At 36.4% G+C, this 18385-nt stretch overlaps 1 protein-coding gene and 1 pseudogene across 4 annotated transcripts in view; both read left to right on the forward strand.

Moving 5' to 3' along the window:
* Positions 1 to 18385, forward strand: part of Mapk8 (mitogen-activated protein kinase 8) — a 121315-nt gene that overhangs the window by 17745 nt on the left and 85185 nt on the right. The gene's annotated exons all lie outside the window — the stretch shown is intronic.
* LOC124985680 (translationally-controlled tumor protein-like) lies at positions 12551 to 13039 on the forward strand (annotated as a pseudogene).

The raw sequence follows: 18385 nt of genomic DNA on the forward strand, positions 1-18385 counted from the left end.
TTGGCTACTGTATGCTTTTGATACACGTAATTCAGTGTGGGTGTTCTTTGTTATTTTTAGCACTTCCTTATTTTCTCTCACTACAAAATACTCCCAGCTCATCTTGTATATTTTCTGTCCCAGTCCTAGAATTATTCTTTTCTTCATGGAGTCTCGTTTCTTTTCACGGGAGAATGATATTAAAAACCACGACCTGGGTGCTACCTGCGCTCCTTGCTACTGGGGTGTTCTTTTAATCACTCTCTGCAACCAGAGCTGAGAAAATAAAGGAAATGGAGGGGTGTGTGTGTGTGTAAAATACCTAACCTTCTTTGTAAACGTAGGTGTATAGATATATACAAATATTAATATTTAGATTATATATAAATATTTCTATATGAAACCATCTATTATGTTGATTTAAGCTAACCACAAATTCTTAACTGTCTTCATCGCTAACCCACTACTATATTCTGGCAAACTTGCTTTATTGACCAGTGAACTTTTTCCAACAAGAAAGTCTTCCATTTACTTAGTTGTTCAGTGCCAGAATAGTGGTATAGCAGTATCAGAGTGTTAACTCACCCTGGTGGAAGTAGCTGTATCAATTAGGAGGGTTTTTGTGGTTTTGTTTTTTAAGAATTCTTTAGGAATTCTCATACAGTTATATCATTTGTAAATAAAAAGTTTTATTTCTTGCCTCCCAGTCTGTTTATCTTTTCTTAACTTATTAAGCATTTAGAACTTCCAGCATGGTGTTGCCTTGTTCTTTATCCTAGAGGTAAAGTATACAGGTTTTCACTATTAAGTATCATATTAATTATAGAGTTTTGGTTTTGATTGGTTGGTTCATAGATATTTATTATTGAATTGACAGTTTTATCATGATGAGGTTTAGATTTTGTCAGATGTTTTTTCTGCATCCACTGATGTGAGCATATGATTTTTCTTCTTTAACCTATTGATGTGGTAGGCTGCATCAAATCATTTTTAGAACCAGCCCTACCTACTTGGAAATATCCCACCTTGTGTTGAATAATTACTTTTATACATTATTGAATTTGATATGCAAATATTTTGTTGAGATTTTTACACCTGTGTTCAGGAGAAGTGTTGGTCTGTAATTTTCCTTCCTTAAGATATTTTTGTCTGGTATTAGGGTAATGCTGCTTTCTTAAAATGAGTTAGGCAGCCAGGCGTGGTGGTGCATACCTATATAATCCCAATGACTCTGAAGGCTGGGGCAGGAGTATCTCCATTTCAAAGCCAGCCTCAGCAAAGGTGAGGCACTAAGCAACTCAGTGAGACCCTGTCTCTAAATAAAATGCAAAATGGGGGCTGGGGATGTGGCTCAGTGGTTGAGTGACCCTGAGTTCAATCCCCAGTAAACCCTGCTTCCTGTGTTTTTGTTGTTCTGGGAGAGCTTGTGGAGAATCGATACCATTTTTTTCCCCTAAATGTTTGGTAGATTTCACCAGTGAAATCATTTGGGCCTCGTGCTGTTTTAGAAGACTGATACCTATTGAGTCAATTTCTTTAATAGATATAGGTCTAGTCAGATATTGATTAGTTTTATTTCATATATATAGATCTGTTTAGATTACCTATTTTTCTTTGAGAGAACTTTTAAGAGTTTTTTTTTCCACAGAATTAGTCCATTTCATATCAGTTATCAAATTTGTGACTATACAATAGTTCATAGTATTCTTTTATCACATTTTAAGTGTACTTTGGATCAGCCATAATGACCTATGTGTCATTTTTCCGTTAGTAATTTGTGTCTTCTCAATGTTTTTCTCTTGATTAGGCTGGCTCATTTTATTTATATTTTCAGAGATCAGTCTTTTGTTTTTGTTTTCTCTATTTCCCTGTTTTCAGTTTCATTGATTTCTTCTCTCATTATTTTTTCCTTCTGCTTACTCTATGTGTGGTGCTAGTGGTGGTGGTGACAATGACAACAGTGATGGTGATGCAGCAGAACACATTTTCCCAAATTTGGCCAAAGGGAATTTCTTGAGGTGGCTGCTCTGTCATTTTGATCTGATCTGCTTGATTCACTGAGTGCTTCTTTGCTTGAAATTTGAAAATTGAGTATGTAGTGTTATAGACTATGGTTGTCATTTCTGCAAGTATCTCATTGTGTTTGAGCTTCAGCTTCATGAGTGTGTGTGTGTGTGTGTGTGTGTGTGTGTGTGCATGCGCGCGTGCATGTGTTACGTGCCCACATTTTACAAAGAGTCCTTCATTTAATCCTTCTAACAACCTTTGTGTGGGCACTGTTGTTCACCATTCCCCCCATTTTGTAGATGTGGAAACTGAGCCATGATGGAGTTAAGTAATTTGCTTAAGGTCATGTATCATGAGTGGGTAAGGCCAAAGAGTGAGTCTAAGCTCTCAGCCACTACTTTGTGCTACCCTTATCTGCTGGTTAAGCCGAAGAGTTGTTTGTGGTTCTGAATCATGTTCTCCCCTTCTCTTCATGTTGATTACAATGTAATATGGGTATCACTCCGATTACCATAATGCTTTGGTGTGGCATTGCAAGCACCAATTATTTAAGCAATAGAGTTTTGGGATCCCTATATTGAAGAATTTAGAGCTTTGTATTTCATTGCTTTGAGTTAGTGTCCTTTGCTGCAATTCTACTTAGCCAAGAAGTAGACATTTTTATGAATAATGATAATATTTAAGAATATGGAGCCTTTTTTTAAAAAAAAAAGTATATTAAGTCCATTTGGAGTGTGCATTTTAAATATTATATTCTGTGATGATATAAAAACCAAATTCATGCTAAATATTTTAACTGGTTTATTGGTTTACATAGTTACTGCCAGAACTGTAGAACAACAATTATTTTATGGGAAGAACATACTTTATTAGTAATTCTAGATTTTTTAGATAAAAGTTCTAAATTCCAGTTCTTTGGTATGTTAAATGGGGTCCAATACATTCTATTTCCTGGTTTATTTTTGTCCTTGTTCTCTGCCTTTTCCTAATTACTAAGGTCTTCTGGTTCCCTTAGGTTTTGAAAAACCTGAAAAGAATATTAGCTAGTGCTGATGAGAGGAAGAAAGCAGCAGAAAAGCATTTTTCCCATTATTTTTAAAAACTAAAGCCAAATACATACAAATATTGGGAGAAAGTAAAGGTAAAAGATGAAAAGTAACCATAACCTAGCTAGTAGTATTTTGGTATATTTCTGTTTATATATTTTTTTGTGTGAGATGGATTATGCTTGTATGGATGGGTTTATAAGGGATCTAACAATCATATTAATTGGGGTCTAAGTAGTAATAACTGCTCAGATTTGATTAGGGATAAAGTCTAAAAATAGATTTTGCTTAAAAGTAAGAATTTTTATAAAATATGAAATTTGCAGCATTGATTTTTGTAGCTTAGTCTGCTAAGTTCTATTACCATTTCTTAACTCTAACATTAGGAAATATAGGAAGGGATTTCAGGGGTTTTATGAAGTCAAAACTGTAATACTGATTATGAGTATACTCATAGTAATACTGAGATGTTATTTGTCTTTTTCATGTTTGTTCTCACGAGTTTTCCAGGGGCCACGTGGCCTGACCTGCGATGTGGCAACAGACAGAATACAGAAACAAATAAGAGTCCGTTTGAAATTAAGCTAGGCAATAAAGAGATTTGCAAAACTGTAAAACAGTCAAATTTTCTCACTAGGGTTTTTCCCATCAAAATGCTCATTCTATTAACATGTAATAGGTTTGTTATTATTTCAAAGCAAATTTTTAAAAATTTAAATGCTGATTTATAATATCTAATATGGTAAATATGGATAGATACAGTCAACAGTTCTCTGATAAGAAAGAGAATATAAGTAACAGTTCTCTGTTAACAAAGTTCTCTTCAAAATTTTAAAGTGCGTAGAGGTTCTGACACCAAAAATCTGCATTATATAGTATCAGAAAAGCCACTTGTTAATATCTCTGCCTATTCCATCAGCAAAATCTTTAGATCTCTCTTGGAAAGGGATATAAATTTGACAGAATTCTGATTTTCTCTTGAAAGTTGGAATTTTATCATTGGCAGTGAATACTGACTTTCTTTCCCTTGAAGTATTAGTCTCACTTTGGTCATTTTCAAGAAACTGTCCTCCAAATACCCTAGTTCAAATCACTATAGTTTGTGTGTCTGTCATTCCATTCAAAAAGTGGTTTACAAGTGCTTTTCCTAGAATGACTATTATACTTCATTTTATAGCAAAAGTTCTGTTGTGTACTTCCCATTTCAGGACACAGATAATCTGAAAATTTTCTCTTATACTACAACAAAATTTAACAAACTACAGTGTGAAATCTGAAACCATATAAGTGAAATTTCCATTCTCTATTATATGAAAATCTGTTGATCTGTGTTGCATTTTAAGTAAGTCTTTTGCCTGTGTATGACTTTGAAACTTCATGTATCGATCATTTGGAAAATAATTGGCTCAGTGAGATCTGCAAATCTTCTAAATATTGCTGTAATTTTTTTATATTACCATTGTCTTAGTGTGCTCTGAGGACTCATAGGACCATTAGGAAACTCCATCTGTGTCAGATATTTGAGGGCCAAGATTTATATAATAGGGGGACAAAATCAGTAAGGTTGTTAAATAGTTTCTAGTCAGACCGATAAGTTAAAAAAGAAAGCCACAAATGAATAATATATGGAGAAAAAGTGGAACATGACAGAATATCCTGTACATATTAAAAGAATAAGGGCATACAGTAAACAACTAGATAGTAATTAAACCACTTAGCTGAAATGGATGTATTTTTATTTTTATTTTTTTTATTTTTTTAATTTTTTTTACATTTACATAGGGTAATGATGTTTATTTTATTTTTCCCCTCCCCCCCACGCCTCCCACCCCTCTTTTCCCTCTACACAGTCCTTCTTTCCTTCATTCTTACCGCTCTCCTTAGCCTAACTCTAAACCTAACCCTAAACCTAATGCTAGCCCCTCCCACCCCCCATTATATGTCCTCATCCGCTTATCAGCGAGATCATTCGTCCTTTAGTTTTTTGAGATTGGCTTATCTCACTTAGCATGATATTCTCCAATTTTGACCATTTGCCTACAAATGCCATAATTTTATCATTCTTCATTGCGGAGTAATATTCCATTGTATAAATATGCCACAGTTTCTTTATCCATTCATCAACTGAAGGGCATCTAGGTTGGTTCCACAATCTGGCTATGGTGAATTGAGCAGCAATGAACATTGATGTGGCTGTATCTCTGTAGTATGCTGATTTTAAGTCCTTTGGGTATAGGCCAAGGAGTGGGATAGCTGGGTCAAATGGTGTTTCCATTCCAAGCTTTCTGAGGAATCTCCACACTGCTTTCCAGAGTGGCTGCACTAATTTGCAACCCCACCAGCAATGTATGAGTGTTCCTTTTTCCCCACATGCTCGCAAATACCTATTGTTGCTTGTATTCTTTTTTTTTTTTTTTTTTTTTTTTTTTTTCTTATTTTCTTTCTTTATCTTTTTTTTTTTTCTTATTTTCTTTCTTTATCTTTTTTTTTTATTTTTTTTATTTTTTTTTACGTTTACATAGGGTAATGATGTTTATTATATTTTTCCCCTCCCCCCCACCCCTCCCACCCCTCTCACCCCTCCCACCCCTCTTTTCCCTCTACACAGTCCTTCTTTCCTTCATTCTTACTGCTCTCCTTAGCCTAACTCTAAACCTAACCCTAAACCTAATGCTAGCCCCTCCCACCCCCCATTATATGTCCTCATCCGCTTATCAGCGAGATCATTCGTCCTTTAGTTTTTTGAGATTGGCTTATCTCACTTAGCATGATATTCTCCAATTTCGACCATTTGCCTACAAATGCCATAATTTTATCATTCTTCATTGCGGAGTAATATTCCATTGTATAAATATGCCACAGTTTCTTTATCCATTCATCAACTGAAGGACATCTAGGTTGGTTCCACAATCTGGCTATGGTGAATTGAGCAGCAATGAACATTGATGTGGCTGTATCTCTGTAGTATGCTGCTTTTAATTCCTTTGGGTATAGGCCAAGGAGTGGGATAGCTGGGTCAAATGGTGTTTCCATTCCAAGCTTTCTGAGGAATCTCCACACTGCTTTCCAGAGTGGTTGCACTAATTTGCAACCCCACCAGCAATGTATGAGTGTTCCTTTTTCACCACATCCTCGCCAACACCTATTGTTGCTTGTATTCTTGATAATCGCCATTCTAATTGGGGTGAGATGAAATCTTAGGGTGGTTTTGATTTGCATTTCCCTTATTACTAGGGATGTTGAACATTTTTTCATATATCTGTTGATTACTTGTACATCTTCTTCTGTGAAGTGTCTGTTCATTTCCTTAGCCCATTTGTTGATTGGATTATTTGTATTCTTGGTGTAGAGTTTTTTGAGTTCTTTATGGATTCTGGAAATTGTGCTCTATCTGAAGTATGGTTGGCAAAGATATTCTCCCACTCTGTAGGCTCTCTCTTCACATTTCTGATAGTTTCTTTGCTGAGAGAAAGCTTTTTAGTTTGAATCTATCCCAGTTGTTGATTCTTGCTTTTATTTCTTGTGCTATGGGAGTCCTGTTAAGGAAGTCTGATCCTAAGCCAACAAGTTGAAGATTTGGACCTACTTTTTCTTCTATAAGATGCAGGGTCTCTGATCTGATTCCGAGGTCCTTGATCCATTTTGAGTTGAGTTTTGTGTAGGGTGAGAGATAGGGGTTTAATTTCATTCTATTGCATATAGTTTTCCAGTTTTCCCAGCACCATTTGTTGAAGAGGCTATCTTTCCTCCATTGCATATTTTTGGAACCTTTGTCTAGTATGAGAAAATTGTATTTATTTGGGTTTGTGTCCATGTCCTCTATTCTGTACCATTGATCTACCTGTCTATTTTGGTACCAATACCATGCCGTTTTTGTTACTATTGCTTTGTAGTAGAGTTGAAGATCTGGTATTGCAATACCCCCTGCTTCGCTCTTGCTACTGAGGATTGCTTTAGCTATTCTAGGTTTTTTATTCTTCCAGATGAATTTCATAATTGCTTGCTGTATTTCTGCAAGGTACATCATTGGGATTTTAATTGGAATTGCATTGAATCTGTATAGCACTTTAGGTAGTATAGCCATTTTGACGATATTAATTCTGCCTATCCAAGAACATGGGAGATCTTTCCATCTTCTAAGGTTTTCTTGAATTTCTTTCTTTAGTGTTCTGTAGTTCTCATTGTAGAGGTCTTTCATCTCTTTTGTGAGATTGATTCCCAAGTATTTTATTTTTTTCGATGCTATTGTGAATGGGGTAGTTTTCCTAATTTCTCTTTCTGAAGATTCATCACTTATGTATAAAAATGCATTGGATTTATGAGCATTGATCTTGTAACCTGCTACTTTACTGAATTCACTTATGAGTTCTAAAAGTTTTCTGGTGGAATTTCCAGGTTCCTCTAAATATATAATCATGTCATCAGCGAACAGGGATAGTTTGAGTTCTTCTTTTCCTATTCGTATCCCTTTAATTTCTTTGGTTTGTCTGATTGCTCTGGCTAGAGTCTCAAGGACGATGTTGAATAGAAGCGGTGAAAGAGGGCATCCCTGCCTTGTTCCAGTTTTTAGGGGGAAACGCTTTCAGTTTTTCACCATTTAGAATGATATTAGCCATGGGCTTAGCGTAGATTGCCTTTATAATGTTTAGGAATGTTCCCACTACCCCAATTTTTTCTAGTGTTTTGAGCATGAAGGGATGCTGTATTTTATCAAATGCTTTTTCTGCATCTATTGAAATAATCATGTGATTCTTAACTTTAAGTCTGTTGATATGGTGAATGACATTTATTGATTTCCGAATGTTGAACCAACCTTGCATCCCTGGGATAAAACCCACTTGATCGTGGTGCACTATCTTTTTAATATATATTTGTATGCGATTTGCTAAAATTTTGTTGAGAATTTTTGCATCGATGTTCATTAAGGATATTGGTCTGAAATTTTCTTTCCTCGATGTGTCTCTGTCTGGTTTAGGTATCAGGGTGATATTGGCTTCATAGAACGAGTTTGGGAGGGTTCCCTCCTCTTCTATTTCATGGAATAGTTTGAGGAGTATTGGAATGAGCTCTTCTTTAAAGGTTTTGTAGAACTCGGCTGAGAACCCATCTGGTCCTGGACTTTTCTTTGTTGGTAGGCTTTTGATGACCTCTTCTATTTCATTGCTTGAAATTTGTTTATTTAAGTTGTGTATGTCCTCCTCGTTCAGTTTAGGTAGTTCATATGTCTCTAGAAATTTGTTGATGTCTTCGAGGTTTTCTGTTTTGTTGGAGTATAGATTTTCGAAATAGCTTCTAATTATGTTTTGTATTTCAGTCGTGTCTGTTGTGATGTTTCCTTGTTCATTCCGAATTTTAGTAATTTGAGTTTTCTCCCTCTTTCTCTTTGTTAGTGTGGCTAAGGGTTTATCAATTTTATTTATTTTTTCAAAGAACCAACTATTTATTTTGCTAATTTTTCCGATTGTTTCTTTTGTTTCTATTTTGTTGATTTCGGCTCTGATTTTAACTATTTCCTGTCTTCTACTACTTTTGGTATTGATCTGCTCTTCTTTTTCTAGGGCTTTGAGCTGTAGTGTTAAGTCGTTTATTTGTTGATTTCTACTTCTTTTTTTGAATGCACCCCATGAAATAAATCTTCCTCTAAGTACTGCTTTCATAGTGTCCCAGAGATTTTGATATGATGTGTCTTTGTTCTCGTTTACTTCTAAGAATTTTTTTATTTCCCTCCTGATGTCTTCTGTTATCCATTCATCATATAATAATGTATTATTTAGTCTCCAGGTATTGGAGAAATTTCTGTTTTTTATTCTGTCATTTATTTCTAATATCAATCCATTATGATCTGATAGAGTACAAGGTAGTATCTCTACCTTCTTGTATTTGCTAACAGTAGCTTTGTGGCATAAAATATGGTCTATTTTAGAGAAGAATCCATGTGCTGCTGAGAAGAAAGTGTATTCGTTCTTTGTTGGATGGTATATTCTATATATCCGTTAAGTCTAAATTGCTGATTGTGTTGTTGAGATCTATAGTTTCTTTATTCAATTTTTGTTTGGACGATCTATCCAGTGGTGAGAGAGGTGTGTTAAAATCGCCTAGTATTATTGTGTTGTGGTCTATTTGATTTCTGGAATTGAGAAGGATTTGTTTGACGTACGTGGATGAGCCAATGTTCGGGGCATAGATATTTATGATTGTTATGTCTTGCTGATTTATGCTTCCCTTAAGCAGCATGTAATGTCCTTCTTTATCCCTTCTGACTAGTTTTGGTTTGAAGTCCACATTATTTGAGCTGAGGATGGATACTCCAGCTTTTTTGCTGTGTCCGTGTGCATGGTATGTTTTTCCCCATCCTTTCACCTTTAGTCTGTGGGTGTCTCTTTCTATGAGATGAGTCTCTTGCAGGCAGCATATTGTTGGATTTTTCTTTTTAATCCAATCTGCCAGTCTGTGTCTTTTGATTGATGAATTCAGGCTATTAACATTCAGGGTTATTATTGTGATATGATTTGTATTCCCAGTCAATTGACTCATATTTGTTTTTGACATGATTTGGTTTCTCCTTTATTTGGCTATTCCTTTAGGCTAGCGCCTCCTGTTGCTGATTTGCATCGTTGTTTTTCATCTCTTCCTCATGGAATATTTTGCTGAGAATGTTCTGTAATGCTGGCTTTCTTTTTGTAAATTCCTTTAGCTTTTGTTTATCATGGAAGGATCTTATTTCATCGTCAAATTTGAAGGTAAGTTTTGCTGGGTATAAGATTCTTGGTTGGCATCCATTTTCTTTCAGGGCTTGGTATATGTTGTTCCAGGCCCTTCTAGCTTTTAGGGTCTGGATTGAAAAATCTGCTGATATTCTTATTGGTTTCCCCCTGAATGTAATTTGATTCTTTTCTCTCGCGGCCTTTAAAATTCTGTCTTTATTTTGTATGTTAGGTATTTTCATAATAATGTGCCTTGGTGTGGGTCTGTTGTAATTTTGTATGTTTGGAGTTCTATAAGCCTCTTGTACTTGGTTTTCCATTTCATTCTTCAGATTTGGGAAAATCTGTTATTATTTCATTGAATAGATTGTTCATTCCTTTGGTTTGTTTCTCTAAGCCTTCCTCAATCCCAATAATTCTTAAATTTGGCCTTTTCATGATATCCCATAATTCTTGTAGATTCTGTTCATGATTTCTTACCATCTTTTCTGTTTGGCCAACTTTGCTTTCAAGATTAAATAATTTGTCTTCAGTGTCTGAGGTTTTGTCTTCCAGGTGCTCCATTCTATTGGTTATGCTTTCTATGGAGTTTTTAACTTGGTTTATTGTTTCCTTCATTTCAAGTATTTCAGTTTGGTTTTTTTTCAGTATCTCTAACTCTTTATTGAAATGATCTCTTGCTTCCCGTATTTGGTCTTTTAACTGTTGATTGGTGCGATCATTTAATGCCTGCATTTGCTCTTTCATCTCCTCCTTCAATGCCTGCATTTGCTCTTTCATCTCCTCATTTGCTTCCCTGATCGTTTTAATTACGTACATTCTGAACTCCCTTTCTGACTTTTCTTCTGCTGTGCTGTCATTGGGTTTTATTGATGTAGTATCTAGGTTTGTTTGGGACATTTTCTTCCCTTGTTTTCTCATATTGGTCAGTTGTCAGTGGGACCCTGAGATATTGCAGTTTTCCGCTATTGGCTTATAGTGTCCTGGTAGATTTCCAGTGTATCACCTCCCAGCCTTCAGTAGCCTGATGTCTTGGAGGAATCTGATAAAGCAGCTCATCCGAAGAAAACTGCCCCTAGCCCCCTACTGGTTCCATGGTTTGGAACTGGCTGTGTGCGGAAATGCTCTCACTGTGGGCCTGCACCGTGCAGCTGGCCGTGTGGGAAGAGCCCACTGCCGGAGTGTGGAAGGCTACCTTGGGAAGACTCTAGCTGCCCTGCCCAGCTCCAATAAGCCACCTCTATCTGGGCCTGCCACCCGGGCTGAGCTTTACCCAGTGGGTAGACTCACCCGTGGCTCTATTTCAGTCCGAGTCTCTCAATGCCTCCCCCTCTTAACTCCTGGGTTCTGGAGCGACCGGGGGTGCAGTCTCCCTCTAGGCCGCCATCTTGGATCGCCCCGTGAAGAGAGCCCGCAGCCGGAGTGGGCAGAGCCACCTGAAGAGGTCTCTGGCTGCCCTGCCCTGATCCCTGAGGCTGCTTGCAGATCGAGGCTCTCTGCTGGTTCGTTGCCGGAGTACACTGCGCTGCAGCGGCTCCGGGACTCGGAGCCTGCTCTGGTCAGAAAGGCTCTCACTAGCGGGCCAGTTCCGTTCCGAGAACCTGGAGAAGCTGGCTGTGTGAGCGGGGCCCACCGCCGGAGTGCGCAGGGCTGCCTGTGGATGACTCTAGCTGCCCTGCCCGGCTCCGATAAGCCACCTCTATCTGGGCCTGCCACCCGGGTCGAGCTTTACCCAGTGGGCAGACTCACCCGTGGCTCCACTTCAGTCCGAGTCTCTCAATGCCTCCCCCTCTTAACTCCTGGGTTCTGGAGCGACTGGGGGTGCAGTCTCCCTCTAGGCCGCCATCTTGGATCCTGGATGTATTTTTAAATAAGCATTACCCAGACTAACACAAGAAGAAAGCTGTGTATTTAGTAAAGAAATTAAATTTGTAGTGAAAAATCTTCCCCAAAACCTGTTTCATCACAGGTGAACACTAATTTTATAAGGTTACCACTCTTCTTTTAAAATATATACACATATATATATATTTTTTAGACGTTGATAGACCTTTATTTTATTTTTTTATTTTTTATTTTTGACCTTTATTTTATTCATTTATTTATATGTGGTGCTGAGAACCCAGTGCCTCACACATGCTAGGCAGCTGCTCTACCACTGAGCCACAATCCCAGCCCCCAAGGTTACCATTCTTTTTGTACCCCAGTCCTGGGGATAGAACCCAGGGCCCCATGCATGCTAAGCAAGCGCTGTAATCACTGAGCTATGCACTGACCCAGTTTACCACTTTTAAAAGCAATGATTCTTAAACCTTTTGGTCTTGGATTATCTTTGTTTTTGAGAATTATTGATATTCTTAAAGAGTATTTTCTTTTTGTGGGGTATAGCCTTTGAATTTTTTTCTTATTATAAATTAGAAGTTTAAAAATATTTTCTAGGGCTGGGGAGATAGCTCAGTGGGTAGAGTTCAATCCCCAGTACCGCAAAAAAAAAAAAAATTCTAGTTCATTTATAAAATAATAAAGTTAACATAAATAACATTTTTATGAAAAATAACTTTTCCAAATGAAAAAAATAATAATATTCCACCTGTTATGTTTATCAGATTGTTTAGCGTCTGGAAAACCCAGCTGTACACTTGTGAAAGAATGAGAATGAAAAAGGCAAATGATAGATGGATACTTTTGTCTTTCAATACTTTAAAGTTGTAATTTCCACTTTTCTGTCTCTTCCTGCTCCCCAAATGCTGCAGTCACTGTGCACTCTGGGCTCCTGGTAAGCTAGCTCGCCCTTGGCTCCTTCAGGCTGCCATCATGGTTATCTACAAGGATTTCATTAGACAGGAGATAATCTCTGACAGTTATAAGATCCAGGAGACAGCAGACAGGCCACACCTGGAGGTTGAAAGTGAGATGGTCAGTAAAACAGAGTAACATTGATGATTTGCTCACTGGTGGAAATGCCTCTGCTGAAGGCCTTTAGGACTAAGGTACCAAAAGCACAGTAATCACTTGGATCGATATTGTCATGAACATCACTTGTAGGAAACCCGCTTCACAAGAGAAGTCTGTAAGAAGTACATCAAAGATTACATAAAATCAGTCAAGGACAAACTTGAAGAACAAAGACCAGAGTAAAACTTGTGACATGGGCATCAGAACAAAACAAACACGTCTTCCTAATTTAAATAACTACCAGATTTTCATTGGTTCAAAACATGATTCCAGATGGTATGATTACTCTCCTAGACTACTGTGAGCATGGTGCCAACCCCATATATGATTTTCTTTAAGGATAGTTAAGAGGGTTGGGGAGATAGCTCAGTCGGTAGAATGCTTGCCTTGCATGCGCAAGGCCCTGGGTTCGATCCCCAGCACCGCAAAAAAAAAAAAAAAAGATAGTTTAGAAATGGGAAAGTGTTAGTAAATTTGGTGTAATAACTTTGACTCTTTCACCTGTCTTTATAACTAGCCTGTCATCCATACAATATCAGGACTTAAATGGTATTGATGACATTTTGAGTTTTTCATTTATTTTGACCATGATTTATTTGAAGTAGAGGCATTGTTTGTTGAAGAAAAAAAGTGGTTATCTAAAAATAAAACACATTTAAAGTACAAGAAGTTATAGTTCCCTTATCTCTGACTTGCACAGTTTCACATGAAATAAGCTCTATTTGTTTATTTTACCTTTGTTTCTCTCCCTCTCTCTCTCTCTCTCTCTCTCTCTCTCTCTCTTTTTGTGGGGAGGGTGTTGGAAGTTGAACACAGAGGCTTTGTATCATTGAGCCACATCCCCAGCTTTTTTTTTTTTTTTTTTTTTTTTTGAGACAGAGTCTCACTGAGTTGCTTGGGGCCCCAGCCTCCTGAGTCACTGAGATTACAGGTGGGTACCACCATGCCCAGCTACCTTTGTTTCTGAATAAATTTTGGAAATTGTTCATCTTAAAGATCTCAGGCATTTGTCTTCTGCCTCAAATTAGGGAAGTTTTTATACAAAGACTGATTAGTACTCAGCCAAATACAAGAGAATCATTATACTGAATTCTGGCGTTCTTTTTTCTCTGAGTAGCTTTCTTCTCTCTGTACTGCACAAATTCTAGTTACCTTCACTTTCCAGATCTGTCTCCCTGAATTAGTGAAGCTGCCATGCTGTGTTTGGTGTGGACCTTTCTGCAGCATTCTGGAAAGGACTTTCAGATAGAATGGCAGAGCATTATAGAGCTAATTTTTTTTTTATTAATTAGATAAGCTCTATAACATTCATAACTTAATTTCTCTACTGTCCAGTGTCTCACAGTAGTTTCATATATTTTGTTTAGTTGTTAATACAAGAGGGTAGATATGATCTCAGTTATTGTACCATGCCAGAAGCAGAAGTCAAGTTAACTTTTATTTTTAGAGCTGACTTGGGAATTATGGCTTTACAAATAATCCAGCCAAAAATTGGGCGAATGGCAGGGCACAGTGGTGCACAGCTGTAATCCCAGTGCCTTGGGAGGCTGAGGCAAGAGGATCGCACGTTCAAAGCCAGCTTCAGCAAAAGCAGGGTGCTAAGCAACTCAGTGAGACCCTATCTCTAAATAAAATACAAAATAAGGCTGGGGATGTAGCTCAGTAATTGAGTACTCCTGAGTTCAATCCCTGGTATCCCCCCCAAAAAAATTGGGCAAATGATCTGAGCATACACCCCCTCAAAATAAAAAAATGCCAATGGTCAATAAATATATGAAAAAAATCTTATTATCTTTAGTGATAAGGGAAACACAAATCAAAACTATGGTAAGATTCTATCTTACCCCAGTTAGAATGACAACTATTAAAGAAAAAATGAAAAATAACAAACAATGCAGAAAAGGTGGAGAAAAAGGAACCCTTAAACAATGTTGGTCTGAATATAAATTAGTACAACTGCTGTGGAAAACCATATGAGGTTCCTCAAAACTGAAAATAAAATCTCCATATAATCCAGCTGTTCCACTCCTAGGTATATATTTCAGAGGAAATCAAGTCTGTATACGAAGAGATGCTTGCATATCCATGTTTATTGTGAATAATATTGTGGATTATTATTTATAGTAGCCAAAATTTTGGAATCAGCCTAGATGTGCTCATCAGCAGATGAATGGATAAAGAAAATAAAGGAAGAAGAGATAGAAAAAGGGTGATTGGATACAATCAATTCATGATTGTATGCATGTATGAAAATATCACAAGTGAATTCCATCCATCTGTCCAATTAATTATATTAATACAATAAATTAATATAAAATAAAATGCATTCTCGATTGTTAAAAAATCACATTCACAAATTATTACCCCCCAAACCCTATTGTTTTAAAAGGCCTGAACCCTATTTAACATATATAATTGGTAATACTGGACAAAGACATATTTTTTTCTTATCTAATTGGGTCTAAGTTAAAACATTAATGGTTTTAACATTAAATGTAGAAAGTAATCAAGAAAAGTTAGAGGGCTTCAAAGACACTCCTACTTGAAGTAATAGATTTCATGTTTTTATTATTTTATTTGGCAAATACTGTTTGGTGCTTCCTAAACAGTACTATGCTAGGTACTGTGCATTAATTTTCAAGTTAAAGAATGAATGCAAGCATTCTCTGCCTTCTTGGAGATTATGGTCTAGTGAAGAGAATTGCAAAACTGAGTAAATGGAGCTCTTATAACTACAAAGGAGAAAAGTAAAGTGAATAAAGACATCTAATTTAGATTGAAGAGTCAGAGAGAACTATCTTGAGAAGGTGACAATGAACTGAGATTTGAGATTTAAAGGATAAGTAGCAGTTCATTAGTGAGGAGAGAAAACAGGTTGAGTAGAACATTTGCAGAAACCATCAGGAGAGCCTTGCTTATTCTAAGGAAATGAGAAAGGCTAGTATGGCAAGTGGACTGCAGAAAACGAGTTCAGGAAAGAGTGGTAGAAGGTATGACAGAAATATGCAGGGTCTGAATCATGCAAGACGTAATATATTGTTATGCAGAAATTTTTAAAGATTCATTAAATTCAAGAATTTTATTGAGAGCAATGGAAGCCATTGAGTAAGTAAATGATTAAACTTTAAGTGTGAAAACATGATTTTTGTATGTAGAAACTTTTAATAATCATGTCTGCCAATATTTTACCATCTAAGATAATTTCATAGGTTCCAATGACTAGGACCTGAGATCTTTGGGGGAACATTTTTCGACTTGCCTCACAAAGGAAGATAATGATTCAAGGGTTCAGCTGATCAGCAGTGGCAGGTGTTGACCATGAAATGTTAGTTGTATTCTTCTAATGTCTTGTGTTACCCTTTCCATTTGCATTAGAATGAAGGTATGAGGAAATCAGATCACTAGGTTCATCTTGGTATTTTGCAGTAATAAATTGAAGAAGTTTAGAATATTGATAAGAGGCATTTAATAGAACAGAACATGGAATTTGCATTGCCTAAGAAAGAATTTTGTAAAGAAAAAAAGGAAGATAGAGATACAGTAGAAAGTTAAGTTACTAAAGACCATCTGGGTTAAATAGTGTTCAAATTAAAGATGGTAAAACAAGCTACTGGGAGAAGAGATTGTGGTTATAATGGGATACCTGAACTATATTTTCTACAAATGGGTCAGTTTCAAATATTGGCTATATCCCCTGACATATGTTTCAGATGTTGGTAGTAACCACTGGCATAGATGAGAGGTAGATCATTATAGATCATGGTAGATGAACATGCCCAAGAACTGAAAGTCTTTGGTATTAGAGTTTTTGACCTCAGGGTTGTAGGTATCACTTAGGATGATAGCAGGACTAAGGGCAAAGGAAAAGATTTAAATTAGATATAAAGTCCTCAATAAGGGGGTGCTATTAGGAAACTGGTAGATCATAGCACAGAGAAGAGCACAGCTGAGCAACATGAGCATTAAAGGAGCAAGGTTTTGTGCATGTGTTTTGGAATTGGGGAATAATAGTAGCAGTAGGAAGTAAGCAGGATATTTAGCACCAATAGAGGAGACAACATGAAAAGTGGTCTTTGAGATAATGTATTTCACTTAAGGTAGAGAGGCAAAGTAAATGATTGCAATAAAGATTGAGGGAAATTTCATAGAAAGATCTGGAGGATTGGGAAAGAGTGAAGTCCTGGGTCAAGGTCAAAGAGGTGTGGAATTCCATGGGGATGGTGGTTGACATTTGGATGGACATTAAATATTGTCTTTGGTGAAATGAATAATAATAGCCATGATGAACTTTTCTCACCAGTTTCTTTGACATAGTGGGCTCTATACTCAGTGCCCAGAATACTTCTCTAATTTAACATAAGTGAAAACTTCAGTTGATGGCAATTTTTACTTGCCTTATAAGGCACATACTACAGCTTTTGTAGGTTTTTGTTTCTTCTGTTTTCAAGAGAAGGCAGAAGAGTACAGGGAACCTGAAGTGAAAGGAGTCAGAAGAAAGAAGATGATACTCTACATAATGTGTATGAGAATCTGTGCGATAGGTTTGTCAGTATAGACCTAGGGTATTTCATATGTGTATCTGCAGTAGTTTGAATTCTGTGCTCATTACCCCTTAAACATTTCTTATATACAATTTCTTATCTTCCCCATTTAGCCAGGATGTACTTAAGGAATGCAAATTAAATAATTGTCAAAACAGAGCAGTATCAGAATAAGCAAAGATCACGTGAATTATGACTCTAATTATGGGTCCCTTTGAGACCACAGAAGCAACTATATATTGGTCATCTTTGACAATTATTTTAAGTACATATGCCCCAGATAAAGCTTAGAAAGTTTAGGGTAACGATTTGCTTTTTCTATTTACATTTTTTAAACTGCACAAATTTTGTAAGCTACTTTTGAGTTTACAGATTCTGTTACTATTTATAACTTCATGTTGTCTTTATTTCTAAAGAGCTATCTCTAAGATTGTTGCCAGATAGGCCATCTGCTTTTGTTTCTCAGTAGTTATTAGAAACAATTATTAGAAACTATTATTAGTTTTTCATTATATACATAATCAAAGCATTTCTTCTGTTCATTCTTCGAGGAGTTTCATATCAGGTCACTATACAGAAGCTGATTGAATATCTTGGTGGTGGTCATTCTCAGCATACATTTCTGATGTACTATTTGCTTACCAAGATTTTACTGATACACTTGCTAGCTATTAATTGTGGAACAATTAATCTTTTTTTTCTGAACAATTTTTTTTAAAAAATACTTTTTAGTTGTTGTTGGACCTTTATTTAGTTTATTTATTTATATGTGGTGCTGAGGATCGAACCCAGGGCATCACACATGAGCCACAACTCCAGCCCCTGAACAATTAATCTCGATGAATTTAAGTTCAATATATATTTTTAAGATATTTTCTGTAAGCAAAGCAACATGCTAAATACTTTGGGAAATTTAAAAATATTAATCAGAATTTTTCTACCTTCCATATGCCCATAGTCCTTGGGGAGATGGTGTATATGTAAACATGCCAATATTATGTCATTATAATTACTATGAGATAAGAAAAGTAAAATTGCTATATGAGCTCAGAGATTCTAAGATTTTGATGTGATTATGCATGTGCATGTGTCTCATTTTGTTTTCCTATTTGCCTTCTAAAATGGGGATAATGTCAGAAAACAAAATCTAAAA

Source organism: Sciurus carolinensis, chromosome 5, assembly GCF_902686445.1.
Source record: "Sciurus carolinensis chromosome 5, mSciCar1.2, whole genome shotgun sequence".
Taxonomy (NCBI): domain Eukaryota; kingdom Metazoa; phylum Chordata; class Mammalia; order Rodentia; family Sciuridae; genus Sciurus; species Sciurus carolinensis.